Genomic DNA, 16,611 nt, shown 5'->3' with positions numbered 1-16,611 from the left:
CCGTTGAAGGTGAAAGCGGACAGCTTAAGTTGCAAATAAGGACGGTAAATGTAGCCACAGCTGACCTCTACTAGAGTAAAACATTTCCAAAACTTAACAGTACAATACTGAAGGCGGCCAAACAGCTCGCAGCCCGTGTCCCTTTGAAAATGCAACCCGCACATCAACCATCGCACTCCTCGCGTAGCATGGACAGCAGTTGAAAAGGCGTCTTCCAGACTAGAGTAGAGTAATTTATCGAAATTAATGGATTCAAAAATTCAATACAAGTATTATACGATTTCAAAATGCATTACAAGGAAACATGACATCGCCGTTGTCTTCTCATTTAGACAGCAGTGATTCCAATACTGAGGTATATGGGATTTCAGGCATGTCACGACACTGTGGTTGAAATTCCATGTATTTCCTTATGAAATATGAAAACCGCTGGAGAATAATGAACAAATATACAAATAATAATCTAAGATGTTCATCTTCATTAACTCATAAACCAATAAGATACCCATAATCAGTTTTCATTTTTTGTAATGTTACCAAGTGACTCTCAACCAAATTTGCAGTACTTTCCCAGTAGTACAACGCTGTTTTCTACACCTTGCGAAATAACCATAGACATTATAATTTCAGGAATGGGGTTATTTTAAGACTTCGACAAGTAGTTCTCGAGAAAATGGCCTGTCTTCAACATCCTTCATTTGCCGGTCGTGGACCACCCTATAGGAATAAATCACTAACCAGACGGTCCGACTCGTTGGCTGAACGGTCAGCGTACTGGCCTTCGGTTCAGAGGGTCCCGGGTTCGATTCCCGGCCGGGTCGGGGATTTTAACCTTAATTGGTTAATTCCAAAGGCACGGGGGCTGGGTGTATGTGCTGTGTTCATCATCATCATTTCATCCTCATCACGACACGCAGGTCACCTACGGGTGTCGAATAGAAAGACCTGCACCTGGCGAGCCGAACTTGTCTTCGGACACTCCCGGCACTAAAAGCCATACGCCATTTCATTTTTACTAACCAGACGAATAAGACACGCACTACGTATAATTCATAAGCAAATTAGAAGAAGGTGAAGTGTTACTGAATGCCGTCAGCTAGCTTTCTTTACTCTACGGTGCACGCAAATACACTACGATAACTCCGTATGATTTAAAACATAGCAGGTGAAGGAAACACGGATTCTAAGGAACAACATTAATATCCTGACAAGTTAACCATTGTCTCCCTTATTATGTACCTTTAGCAGTGTTTGCTTATTCGTGTAATGTTTTATTTATGAATAGATACAACTTTGGTTTAACTTCAGACATTCAGTGGTTAAATTTCACGTTTTAAATCATACAATCTGTGAGCTTGCATCCGGGAGATAGTAGGTTCGAATCCCACTATCGGCAGCCCTGAAAATGGTTTTCCGTGGTTTCCCATTTTCACACCAGGCAAATGCTGGGGCTGTACCTTAATTAAGGCCACGGCCGCTTCCTTCCAACTCCTAGGCCTTTCCTATCCCATCGTCGCCATAAGACCTATCTGTGTCGGTGCGACGTAAAGCCCATAGCAAAAAAAAAAAAATCATACAATATCATTATCATGAGCTTCTTGGTAACATAACCAAAAATGAAAACAGATTTTCGATATCTTGAACTGTTTGAGTTATTTGAGGGGAAGATTCTAGCTGATTCACCCTGCATAATTTGATATTACATGTAAATAAATAAATAAATAAATAAATGTAGCAGTATGTTTACCAGTTTTAATAGGAAGCTGACTTCATAGCTCAATTGTCTTGACATTCGCCTCCTTCGTTAATGTTGAACGATTTTATCTGGGCACAGCCGATTGTAATGTGAAATTTGAGCTGTGTCATTTCATTAGTTCATTTACACACTCGTTTTCGGGACAAAAGTTCGCAAATCCAGAGAAAGTAAGACGACCAATTAGTTCAAGCAATTTTCAGTATATAGTAAAGCAAAGAGTTACACAATCACCGAGTGAGCTGGCCGCACAGTTAAGGACACGTAGCTGTGAGCTTGTATTCAGGAGATGGTGAGTTCGAGTCCCACCAGCGGTAACCCTGAATATTTTTCTGTGGTTTCCCATTTTCACACCAGGCAAATGCTTGGGATGTACTATACCTTAAGATAACGGTCACTACTTTCCCAATGCCAGCGTTTCCAGTCCTTAAGTCGCCGAAAACTTTCGGTATGTCAATGCGAATTTAATCCACTAGAAAGAAAACACAACTTATCAAAGTAAAATATAAAGAGTACATTATGTTCAGCGGCAGCAATCTCTGGGAATAGGAGGCAAGTCTGAAGAGCCTTCGTTTTGACCAGCTATTTCTACCTCTTGTTAAGTACTGTGAGGGATGCGTTTCTTTTCCATAGTCTTGGAATGTTTTGCCCTCGCCATTCGGATCACGTCCTTACTTTATTCGCCAATTCCCGGTGGTGAGAAGGACACTCGGGTGCCAGTCCGACTCTAACGTCATTTGGAAGGCCGGGCTGGCGCTCCACACGCGACTAAACAAGCCCAATGGAGCGGCACACTCGTTCGCGAGACGCAAAGTAGTACAGCACTCTCTCAGGATCAGCCCGTAATGTGGCTGCGGCAACTTTGTGCTACTACTGCAGAGTCAGTGTTAATACAAGTATCCTCACGGGTTTGCTGGGTCCATTTGGAGTGCAGGACATTGTTGTTTAACCCTTGGAAGCCAAGTAAAATGCTGAATATTAACAGAGTTATCCTTGTATTAGTAGTACTTGGCAGGTTCGAACCTGGCTCAGTCCGGCGGTATTTGAAGGCGCTCAAATACGTCAACCTCGTGTCCGTAGATGTACTGGCTAAATTCCTGCACCTTGGCGTCTATGAAAACCGTCAAGGTAGCCAGTGGGACGTAAAGCCCTGGTTTTATGTCCCACTAACCATGTTTACGTTTTTGGAGGCGCCGAGGTGCCAGAGATTTTCCTGCTGAAGGTGTCACCAACTTGAGCTCAGAAGGCTAGCGTTCTACCGTCTAAGCTACTCAGCCTGACCCCTAAAGCCTGGTTTATATGATAGTGTCTTACAGATTATAAGGTAGACCGCACTTGACTCTACAAGACTGAGTGCTTTAGGTGGTAACTTTCTTTACAGTTGGCTTTACGTCGCACCGAAACAGATAGGTCTTATGGCGACGATGGGATAGGAAAGGGCTAGGAGTGGGAAGGAAGCGGACGTGGCCTTACATAAGATAGACCCCAATGTTCGAACCCACTATCTCCTGAATCAGATGGTAAAGCGATGGCTGTCCGAGATTGTACTAGCTTGTTCGAATTCTGGTGGTGGTGCCGGGCTGAGTGGCTAGCCTTCTGACCCCAATTTGGCAGGTTCGATCCAGGCCCAATCCGGTGGTATTTGGAGGTGCTCAATTACGTCAGCCTCGTGTCGGTAGAGTTACTGGCACGTTAAAGGACTCCTGCAGGAGAAAATTCCGGCACCTCGGCGTCTCCGAAAACCGTAAAATGTAGTTAGTGGGACGTAAAGCAAATAACATTATTATAATTATTAACTCTGGTGGTATACGAAGGTACTCAAATACTCCTGTTTCGTGTCTGTAGACATTCCGGTACGTAAAGTTACTCTTGTGGGACAAGATTCGGGCACATTGGCGTCTCCAACAACCAACAACCGTAAAAATCGTGTCCTGGTAGTGGCTACCAGACAGTGCTACTCTTCAGGTAATTGGAATCCAAGTCATTATATCTTGAATGAAGGCTTAGAGCTACACATCCCGTAACGCGTAGCAAAATCGTTCAGTCATTGTTATATTCCGTAAATACGCGATATAATTACGCGTTGGTTATTATGAAAGTCTCTTGGCTCCTAATTGATTTGTTATTATTTCTACCATTATTTTGGACGTCCTACCCCCTTACTGTATCTCACACATGTTGTTCGGTGCTAGTTTTACGGTCAGATGCCGCCCGCCGCCCCAATACCTCACGCAAACCAAGTGTAGAGGAGGTATTCACTATCATGTTTTCCTCTGGTGGCTGGTAGTATGATGTGTTATGTGTGATGAAAAAGTGTGTATAAAGACGAACACATAAACTCTGTCCACGAGCGAGATGAATTAAGCAGATAAACAATCCAGACCTGGTCATAAATCGAATCTGGGATCCTCTGAATAGAAGACCTCAATGCTGACCATTCAACAGAGGAGCCGTATTTAATAATAATCATTATAATGATTATTATTATTATTATTATTATTATTATTATTGTTATTATTATTATATTATTATTATGCAGGCCCTTACTTGGTTTGGAGGTAACTGAATATAATGGAATTGAGCAAAAATTCATCACCGGACCACCGAACGTTAATCAGCAATTGGCACCTCTACAGGCTCATTTCACAACTGGGTCACCCAAGGTAAACCAAACCGATAACAATAGACATTTTAATGCCCAATATATAAGCTGTGTTTCGATAAACGAAATGATGGACCAAGCTGATGTACTGCCAGACTTATCAAAGTTCGCTTGTAAAACAAATATATCCGGACCGTTACAAAATGCCAATTACTATGCTATGAAATACTGCTTATCATGCAGTTTGGTTAGATCATTTGTAGCGTCCGGCTCTATAGCTAAATGGTTAGCCTTCAGGCCTATGGTCCAGAGTGTCCCGGGTTCGACTCCCGGCAGGGTCGGGGATTTTAACATTCATTGGTTAATTTGAATGGCTCGGGGACTGGGTATTTGTGCTGACCCCAACATCCCTGCAACTCACACACCACACATAACACTATCCCCCACCACAATAACACGCACTTACCTACACATGGCAGATGCCGCCCACCCTCGTCGGAGGATCTGTCTTACATGGGCTGCACTTGGCTGGAAATAGCCACACGAAATTATTATTATTATTATTATTATTATTATTATTATTATTATTAGTAGTAGTAGTAGTAGTAGTAGTAGTAGTAGTAGTAGTAAAAAATTTCCTTTTTAAATGAAATAGGGATTTATCAAAATTTTAACCGTTTTCTACTTGTCTAAGTGTGGGGATAATGTGAATTTAAATTATGTTCACTTATTTTCTTGCCACGATACCACTTTTATACGTCTTTTTTTCATCGTAATTGCAGAAGTATAACATTAGTACAATTCATCCGTATCTTAGTTATAATGATTTATAACCAATAGTGTCACTAATATAATAATAATAATAATAATAATAATAATAATAATAATAATAATAATAATAATAATAATAATAATAATCGTCAGCCGAAGAAGAAGTTTTCGTTTATCGTCCCTTCAGTTCCTATCAGGAATTACTTAAAACTACCACTGCGAATATTCCGCAAAGAGACGTACAATACTGATGCATTGTTTTCACAGAATGGAAGTACACACACGGGATTACAAAAGTACCCGATATTGCGATTGCAACAATGTTCGGATAGTGGTTTTCGAACACTGCGCATATGTTTTTAAATGTAACAATGTCTATCAACACAAATAAAGAGCTATTAGAATCATAATGGCCTTTGTTGCAGAATCCGAGTCCAAAACGTTAATCAAATATACGAGAGCTGTCAGCTCCAATTAACCGTCTATTGCTGGGGTTTGTGTGGCTCCCTCGGCCGTGCCAGTGTCCTGTAATGGGGATTACATGTGACTTCTTATCTATTACTTCGTAGTACTGCATTGAAAGTATTCTTGTGGGGCCGGCTACAGTCGGTGGTATTTACAAGTGCAGAAAAACACAGATGTGATGATGATGATGATGATGATGATGATGATGATGATGATGATGATGATGATGATTCTTTAAAGAGGCCTAATATCTAGGTCATCTGCCCAGACATGATCCCAGTGTGTGGTAAATGTAGAGAGAACACCGTGCTTTCGTGCAACGTTTAGAGTGAAAAATCGTAAAAGCTGTCACTCATCTCGACGCCTATTTATGAATCTATTCAATCAACCACGTGAAAATGGAAGTGTAACACCTCGAAAAACGTTTCCGAAGCAAACGAGTGACTGTAGAAGAAGGTAAATTTTAATTTCCAGTAGCTGATACTGTGGATCCTCAAATTTTCTCCTATCGCGATGTTAAAATTTCGTTAATCAGGGAAATTTACCACGTATTCTATACTATCGTAGATTCCATCCGTATCATGTCTCTCTTCATCAAGGGATACATGGAAACGATTTTTAGAATCGCGCCAATATTTGTAAATAGGTATTAAGGCATGAGTTACAAGAGTTGTCATGTATCTTATTTTCGGGAGAAGAAACGTTCACTAAGTCAACCTTAGAAACATGCGCTATTGGTCAGTAAACAATCCCGATTGGCTTCCTGAATTGGAAAACCATCGTCCGTGGAGTGTACGCGTGTGGTGCGGACTAGTGTACCATCATCTGCTAGGACCATCCTTCATCGGCGAATTACTGAATGCCAAAAAACGTCACTTTCCTAACACAGGTACCTCCATCGATGTTGGAGAAAATATTGTTTCAGACAAGGAACAGGTAGCATCGCATGAAGGATGCCCGACTCATAGTGCAAGACGAGTACAACTTGTCTAGAACAAAATATTCCCGTTCACGGTAGGTCTATTCGGCGAAGAGGGTCTGTACGCTGGTCCGCCCGTTCCCCCGATTTGACATCTCTAGATATTATTCTTTGGTCAAAGCTAAAGTATATTGTCTACAAGGACATACCGACTACACTGGGTCACATGAAACACCGGGCCGTATTCGAGCAGCTTACGGGGATTTCTTCTGAATGGCACGTCATATGTAGTGATCCTTGCATGGACAACTGGAAGATAATGGTCATTATTTAGAAGATAACTCTTAAACATACACATGAGGGTGAGGTAGGCACACATACCCATTGGTCAACTAGAGCAGACAAACATACACATGAGGGTGAGGTAGGCACACATACCCATTGGTCAACTAGAGCAGACAACGCTCCCAGATGGAAATGTGACGTCATTAACTATTCGCACATAGACCCACTAACGAAAAACGAAAAAAGCTGTGATCCTAATCGTGTCAACTTTTATTTTCTTTGTGTTAATAGCGCTAACAAAACATAGCATAATGCTCTAAAACCACTTTCTTAGCATTCTTTGAAAAGATATATTGGCTACATTTGCGAGATTCTGTATGTACATCCATTATGTGAAACCAGGGCATCAATACTGCACATCTCATTTCAGAAATATCCATAATGTTAGTTCTAGGAGATTCATCCTGTATACGTCAATGAACACCGATGTTCTGGAATTCTGTCCTGAAAATGATCTATAGATTATTGCGGTAAACCTGCTGATACCGTGAGTCACACTTCAATTATAAATTATAAATTGAAATGTCTTTGCCGAAATGGGATACGACGTCCTTAAGCAGCTAAGGTCCCAGTTATACAATTATGATGTGTTGTGTGACAATGGTCAGTATTTCTGACGTCAAATATTAAAACAGATGAACAGCACGTTTCTGGACAGACCTCTCTATTAGGCAAATCTTGCTACTCACTACCTTCCACTAACTCTGTTTACCAAACTGTTTACGCTAAGGGACATCATTGCAACCCCACTGAGGCAATACGATGCAAAATAGTTTGTAATTAAAGATAAAATTTATAGCCCATATGTCAGGTCGTCAGTCTAAAAAAAGTGAAAGCTTCAAAGGCGCGTTATTTGCACCATACTAACTTCTTCGTCAGCATCTGCTGTTTCTATGATTACGCTTAGTGTGAAATACTAAATGTACCCCATAGTGGTACGTTTATATGTTTTACTGTGAAAGGTGCCTTATGAGTATTCTCTGTGGTATTAGATGACTTCAAATCAAACCATTCTCTTTAAAGCTCTCGTTGCAACACCTGGTTATACATGTATATTTTTACTCTCTGTACATAATGTTCCATTTCTGTGTGGATCAATGTGGAAGAGGGTAGACGGATGGAGAGTTTAGGGGAGATTTTGTATTTCCGCATTGCGAAAATTCCCCTTCCGTCCCTTCTGTAAATAATGCCTAAGCCCTCATTCGAAACTTCAGCCCTTACTCCGGCAGTCCGTAGTGAATACTTTCTCTCCCCCAACAAACGAAGCTGTGAGACGACAAGTCGTGTATGGCAATCCATCAGGCCGGCCCGAGAACGATTATTTAAATTAGATGCTACATATTCCCTAGTTAGAATCATAAAGTCATAATTTATTTTCGTTAAAACTGAAAAGATATTAAGTTTTAAAATGCAGTAGGGCCAGTTGTATTGCTCTGAAGTTTAGTCGCTCCTCTCTTCTACTCGAAGTTGTAGAATCTATTCCCGGGTCATACATTTGGTACTTTAAAGTAAAACCCTTGTATTCAAACACTCATGTCTATAGATTTATTAGCGCGTTGGAGAATTCCTAAGATAACATTTCATGTACGCCTAAGTTACTGTTCTTTAGATAGCAGTTGTAAAGAAATTTTCCACATGCAATAATAATAATAATAATAATAATAATAATAATAATAATAATAATAATAATAATAATAATAATAATAATAACCGGGACTCAGATAATTAGGTAAAGAAATATATTATCCAAATACATATTTAAATACTTTATAGTTGTATAAATTCTTGTCTTTTAATTATTAGTACATAACATTTACATTTTTATCACTATGCCAGATCTTTCATTTTATTGCATTTCAATTTTGTGTTACCTGTTTAAACTGAAACAAACTTGTGAGCGTGTGTTCGTATATTTCACCTTGAAGCCACAGCTATCCACCGCAGACCACTGATGTTGCTGATGGGTAGTAGCCTGAAGTCTCCCATTGTGCACTATAGTTGTTGCGTGTCGGTAGCTGTAGTGAAATGGTAGATCTAGGGGTTTAAAGTGGCCGACTATATATACAAATAGACGCGTTTGTCCTATATTTCACCTGGGAGCCACAACTACTCACCGCAGACCACTGATGCTTCTGGGTGGTAGTAAATTTGAGTCTACCATCGTGTACTGTAGTGGTTGTGTGTCTGTGTAGCCATGGCGGTGTGGCAGGTATGAGGGTTGAAATTGGCCGACTATACATAAAATTAGACGTGTGTGTTCGTATATTTCACCTTGCAGCCTCAACTACCCGTCTCAGACCACTGGTAATTGTGTGTGGTGATAGCGTAGAGTCTCCCATCGCGCACTATGGTGATTTCGTGTCAGTGGATGTGGGGGTTGGAATTGACCGACTAGATATTAAAATAGACGTGTGTGTTCATATATTTCATCTTGAAGCCACAAATACCTACCATAGACTACTGGTGATTGTGTATACTGGTAGCCTCGGAGTCTTCCCTCATACACTATAGTGGTTGTGTGTCGGTTGCTATGGTGGTGTGGGAAATGTGGGAGTGGACAGTGGCCGACTATGTATATAAATAGCCGTGTGTGTTCGTATATTTCACCTTGCAGCAACAACTACTCACCGCAGACCACTGATGCTTCTGTGTGGTAGTAAATTCTAGTCTCCCGTCGTGCACTATGGTGGTTGCGTATCGGTAGCTGTAGGGGTGTGGGATATGCCGGGTTGAAACCGACCGACTATATAAGAAACAGACGTCCGAGTTAGTATGTTACACCTAGCAGTCACATCTACGCATCGTAGACCACTGGTGTTTGTGTGTGGTAGTAGCCTGGAGCTTCCCGTCGTCCACTGGGTGTCTATAGCTAGGACAGTGTGGGATATCTGGGACTTTGTCACTGAACGTATTAACATGAGTGAGAATACACTGGAGGGATCGGAGTGAGAACGTACTCTAGAAGGCTGTGATGTGTACTCCTTGTTTTCTTTATCATGGTTGATTCTTTTCGAAGGAGTATGTTTGCTTCAGAACATCTGTGAATATTTTCTGTAATTCTTGGATATAAAGCGGATACTGACTAAACAGCTCCTTGAGAATATCATTGAGCCAGTAATCCTAACCGGCAGAGAAAAAGGAAAATCGGTTTTCATACCAAGAATTCCATTGAACTCAAATGATTTGTTATTTTGTTTCAAACGATTACAATTCTCAGTGAGATTAGCTATCGATGAGGGTCAGAGTCAAACGTTCCGCTATTGCGGAGTTAATTTAAAGGATTCCCGTTTCACACATGGTCAGCTCAACGTTGCTTTCTCCCGTGTCGGACAAGCAGAAAAGTCTGTTTGTACATGCGTCAGGCAACAAGACATCAAATGCAGTGTATAAGAATGTATTTTTATGAAATGACTCAGAATGTAAGATATTAATGTACCCCGAAAAAGAGCATAAAACAAAAGAAGAAACAGAAAAAGAATGGTCTTTTAATACACGTATTCTGTGTTATACAGAGAAAACTGCACGGATGTACAAAAAATCCAAACGAAGCGGGTTGTCTTCAGGTAGTGTTAACACAAGCATCCGCTGCCTTTACCGCAGAGTGTACTTTTTATTTCCTTGACGTCGCACCGACACAGATAAGTCATACGGCGATGATGGCATAAGAAAAGGCTAGAAGTGGTCCTATCATTTGCTTATGTGCAAATGGAAAACCACCAGTGCTGCCTACAGTGGGGTTTGAACCCACTATCTCCCAAATGCAAGCTCAAAAGCTACGCGGCCCTATCCGCACGTCCAACTCGCTCGGTCGCAGAGTGTATGTTATTCCATTTCTGCATTACAGCTTGCAGCTATGTTTCTAAACGTATCGGTCGAACACACCGCAAAAGCCGGGGCTCCCTTGCCCTTAGTGATATTGCACCATGTGGCTGAGCTTTCTCCACACTTCATGAGACCAGATCAGTATCACTCAAATTTAATTCATTTATGGTGCTGTGAAGTGTTATTCAATACTATACTGCCTAAAATAAAAGCAACAAGAAGTTATCGTTTAAAGCAATATATTCCAGACACTCCGGAGAAAAAAATCGACATTCAGGTCATTTTAGTGAAATTTTTTATGGCTGAAATTGAAAGGATTGAATTTCCTTTTTCTTGTCACGAAGTTACTCCGTTGAATTCAAACAATTTATCATTGTAATATTGCTTTGTTTGACAATTGTAATCTTACATTTAAATCCCATTTTCTCCCATAGTATTCTGCCAAATGTAACAAAATTTTTATTGTATATGTATCACAGCTATATTAAGAAACCTGCGTATGGAATTTTCGATTTCAAAATTCTTTCAAGTAGTAGGGATTTTTAAGTCCAAAATTTTAGAACGTAAAATAAGTTATTACACAAATTTTATTACGATATATCTCCTTATACTAGCAGAAGTACCCACTCTTCCTACGGGTTATCAGAACCTGGCTTTAGTTACTCATACTATCGGTGTGACTGAGTTCATTAGATATTTATAACACTGGTGTGTTTACTTAAGTACGTAAAAATTATTTCTCATGTTTGAGATTATAGTGTAAATATACTGGCGCTAGATAGTACCAAAAATATAAATATTATTGAATGCATTTGTTTGTTCCGACATTACAAATATATAAGATATGGTCTATGTTATTGAGGGGCTAGTCACAGTACTGCGGTAATCTCCGGGGCTATTATATTTACACTTCACTCCCTTTCCATCCCAGCCCAAAGGAGTGCTATGAGCCTCTTACACTACAGTTTATTCTTTCCAGATTGTACGTCATATGTGTATCAGTTTTGGTTGGCAGCTATGCCTAAACGTACATGCATAATCTCGCTGCTGTAGAATCCTGGAGCTGATGTTTCTTTATCCGATTCCTAGAGCAGGGTTAGTGTGGTTCCAATATCTTTATAACGGTTGATTTTAGGACCTTAAAACATGTTTTTCGTGCCCGTAGGGCTTACCGAGTTTTGTTCTTTGCGTCAAGAGGCTTAAAATGAGCTTTGTCTCGTCCTCGTACGACGAATTGGATTTCGCCTGTATTAGCCTACTATTTTTATATCTCCCCCGTCGCCCCCTCCCCTCGAATTGTTTTGAAAATAAAATACAGCCCATGTTACACATTAGCAATGTATCTTTCTATAGGTGAAGTAATTTTAAAATCGGTTCAGTAGTTTTCTTGATTCTGTCCGTTACAAACAAATATACACATTTTTCCTCTTTATAATATTAGTATAGATACATCATGTACAGAAAAATCGATATGTAGTGATTTTATAAGAAGTGTTATCTACCGAATTACGAATTTTAATTAATATGTTAATGACAGTTTATGGAAAAATGGAATTAAAAATTTCAAAAACAAATATTATTTTGGAAAAACTATTAATTTTATATGAAAGTCATGTTTCCTGAAAATATACGCATTAGGTAAAAATATATCTTTAATTCCGGAGTGTCGCCTTAAGGATACTTTTACTTCAGATGGGCGCATCCTGTTCTGGGAAAGCAATAAAGGCTGAACAGCGATCTCAAGTTAAATAGCACCGCATGATGAAGAAACAAGCTTTAAATAGTGATGCATTTGCAGGTTCTTCTGCAGGAACTTCCATATTTTCGGCTTATTGTGAAGATTTATGTACGGCATTTGTGTCAGCCGATATACCCTTTTCTAAAACAAATAATTCCACTTTAGGAATTTACTCCAAATATTCAAGTCTTGAAACTCCTGAAGAGTGAACCTTGAAAAGAAAACATTTTACCAACAAACTCTACAACAAATCCGTTCATTTTGTGAAAATGGAAATTTTTTCGTTAGGTTAAACGAGACATTAAAAACTAGTGAACTGATTTCGAAGAAATGTTTTCTGATAACAAGCCAAAAGTTGTCGACTACGAACCACGTGTTGGTTGCAATGAAAATTTTGCGACCAGCTGGTGTGAAGTTCGAGTGACAAATGCTGCAGCAGCATATGTGAATAAGGTAGCGACAGGTGTTGTTGTTAGGTATCCTAAAATTATTCATTTTACATGCATAGCACACGGTTCATAAATACTAAGTTATGTGCAGAAATTAGAGCAGTAAAACTGATTTATAATGAGAAGAGGTTTTCATTACACTGCAGAGAAGAATTCAAGTATTCAACACTAAAAGTTCCAACTTACCACTGCCACCCACTGCAGCAGTAATGCAGTGGGGAACTTAACTGGCTACAATTCAGTATTATGCACAAAATGTTGATAGGTTCGCCTCAGTAGTTAGCGGACTGGACGAAGATGACGCAACTTCAACAGGAATCCGTCAGGAAATGTCAATTAGTGAGACAGTGTTAAAAATGACTAACTTGTGTTGCCTTAGCAACACAACTGACAAACTTGAAAAGGGAGAGATCCTTCCTTCGAAAACAGTTCAGCATGTTCATGATGTCGAATGAAATCTTAAGTCTTAATGGATCTACAATACAGTGTGTTAAAACAATAGTATGTTTCAAATTCTGTGTAAAATTTCGAGTGTGTTCGATGGCCGTCTAGAACGGGATACTGATGTGTGATGGATGTGCCCAGTTATACCGGTAAGTTTATCAAACTGTCATCTTGTGTCGTGGAGCGCTCATTTTCCCATTATAAGTCAGTGTTTCACGACAATCGTCGTTAATTTGCGACGTATAACTTATGTGTGAATATCATTGTGCATCGTATTTCTTCAGCAATTAGCGAGGCATGGCATAAAATGAGGGCTGTTGCCATTTCTTGATGGATGCAGTACTTTTGTATCCGTCTCTTGGCACTGAAGTCCCAGTCTCATCCATGGCTGTGACAATATGGACATTGCTGGGGTATGGGTGGTGCACAAATAGTGTCTGAATGTTATGAAAGGTGTTGCTCATAGGGTCAGTCGTGCTGCAGTGGCACATTCTGGCCCAGTGAGGAAAGCAATGGCAAACTACCTCACTCCTCATCTTGCCTAGTACGCCTCATTTGGGCTCTGCCATTGTTTTTTGCTGTTTCCCTATAACTGCATAGCCTTTGGTGGTGATATTTGAGTATCCAACTAGCCTCTGGGCTGACGACCTAACAGACAGACAGCATAAACTGCATTCGTGAGTACTGCTCATTGTTTATATTCACAAAAGAAAAAACTGAAATATAATTGAATATTTTACTTTTTGTCACACATTTCAAATATTTTTTAAAACATTAAAATATATTATTTCTTTACCTTCTAAAAATACAAGCCATAATAATAATAATAATAATAATAATAATAATAATAATAATAATAATAATAATCAATAACGCCCACATCAGTTTAAATTTCTAACAAACATTAGTAATTTTATTTCTTTCACGACCGGGTGAGTTGGCCGTGCGGTTAGGGGCGCGCAGCTGTGGGCTCGCATCCGGGAGATAGTGGGTTCGAACCCCACTGTCGGCAGCCCTGAAGATGGTTTTCCGTGGTTTCCCATTTTCACACCAGGCAAATGCTGGGGCTGTACCTTAATTAAAGCAACGGCCGCTTCCATCCCAGTCCTATCCCTTTCCTGTCCCATTGTCGCCATAAGACCTACCTGTGTCGGTGCGATGTAAAGCAACTAGCAAGAAAAACTTCTTTCAGGCACATGTACGGCAAGTGGTTCGAAATAAACGCTTCACGTCTATCATTTTACCTGAATGTTCCACCGTCATGCAAGAAACTGTTGAAGATATCTTCGTTAAACTTGTTAATTAGGCCAACTGGAACTCGTATTCACAACAAGAACAACAAGGAAACATAAAATAAAACATTACATTCACCTCTCTTAGTATCGAACTTACGAAGAAATGGTTTAAAATTAAATTTACAACAGTTTTTATTTGCTGTGCAAAATTATGTTGGGATGAAGATTTTAGTTTCCGGAGAGGTGCGGATAGTGATTAAGCAAGCACGCCCCGCTGAATTTGTGATAACTCAGCATTTGTCTTTCCTTTAAATAATCGGCACTGGCTTAAATTTTTTTATCAGTATTTTTGGTTTACCATCACTATTCTTCACCTTCGATTCTATGCCACTGACCAATATGTTAGAATCACTACATATCATATACAGTAACTTTGATGGTATCAGAAATTTGGACTTACTATTGAGACCAAAGTGATAGTTATGAGCATTGTTCTACTTAAGAACATTTCCCACATAACTTGATACGAAATGCAGTATGTATACCTACCGCTCAGTCCATGAATGTTTCTCACAAAATTTTGGGACGTGGTAGCCGGGTTGCATACGCAGTAACTGGATTCTCATCTAGGCGGCCGCTGTTCTAGTCCCCGTCAATTCATGAAGTAATTTTGAAATGAGATGTCACTTCCCAGTTGTTTGGATTCCACATAATACAAAATGTACCTGGAAACACGATCTCAATAATCACACATAACAATACTTTTTGTTTCTTTCACATATTTTATGATATTGTATAAAACAGACTAAAAGAGAGGCAAGTACATAATGTTTTATGAACTGACTAGTTTCACAAATTGGGTATAGTTCATATAAAATCGCACTACAGTAGATAAATCCACTTAAAATATACTCAACAAAGCTTGAGTTGGCTCATTGAAAAAGTCAAATGTTGGGCCTGGTCAAAGGATCCAACCACGAAGCTTCTCAAAGCTTTGTTCTATCCTTTAACGTTCCACCCCCTATGTAATGAATCCGTGCATTTCTTATCTAGAGTTGAATTTAAACTGAGTTTTATATGTATAGAAGGAACCTTATGAGCTGCAGCACAAGAAGAGAGAAGTGCTTCTTTTTGTCTTACCTCTTCCGTTCGTTCTTTCGGTAACTGGACTGCATTAATCTGTAGATGAACGCCTGTATTAAGCACAGCCTTCTGTTTCAATTTCCCTTGAGGTCTCAATGAAATCCCGCTCCTTGTGAATGGGTAAAGGCAGACTGGCACGAGCAGATTTAGCAAATTAACTCCAGTCAGCTAGCTAGATTGTAGTCAGAACTGCCACGACGTCAGCTTTGTAGTCTGGCTCAAGGCTCTCACAACTTCACCGCCTTCGTTACGATAATAAACCAGATTATCATCATTTACATTTGAGTGATAAGTCAGTAATATATTTCCTGACTGAATTTCTGAGCACACATAACTTACTTATCTACATGGTTATTTGAGAAACTACTACTCTAATTCATTTCATATAATTGATTATAATACAATAAATTCGTGTCCTCATCCCGAGGTGTTGCAGCTCTTTTCAGGCACAGCCCCAATGGAGGTGAGCTGCATGTACCATTTCAACCACATACCAGCCCTCCTGCCATTCTTAAATTTTCTGCAGTACCGGAAATCGAACCCGCGCTCCCGAGGACGGCAGCTAATAACACTAACCGTTACGCTACGGAGGAAGACATTATGGTACAGAAAGTTATATATAATATTACGAATTAGATAAAACCTTTTTTCTATAAATTTGTTATTTCTTATTCCTGGACTTCTCCATTTACTCGACTTCAGCACTTCATACAGATTAAATCCAGTTTTATGATCCGATGGCCTTCCTCCCACCAACCCTATGTGGAGGGATGTGTTCTTTACTATTACGTGTTTCCGTGGTGGTTGGTAATGTGATGTGATGTGATGTGATGTGATGTGATGTGATGTGATGTGATGTGATGTGATGTGATGTGATGTGATGTGATGTGATGTGATGTGATGTGATGTGATGTGATGTGATGTG

This window comes from Anabrus simplex, chromosome 3 (assembly GCF_040414725.1).
Source record: "Anabrus simplex isolate iqAnaSimp1 chromosome 3, ASM4041472v1, whole genome shotgun sequence".
NCBI lineage: Eukaryota > Metazoa > Arthropoda > Insecta > Orthoptera > Tettigoniidae > Anabrus > Anabrus simplex.
The sequence above is the reverse complement of the archived record's forward strand: the minus strand, read 5'-3'. Positions refer to the sequence as shown.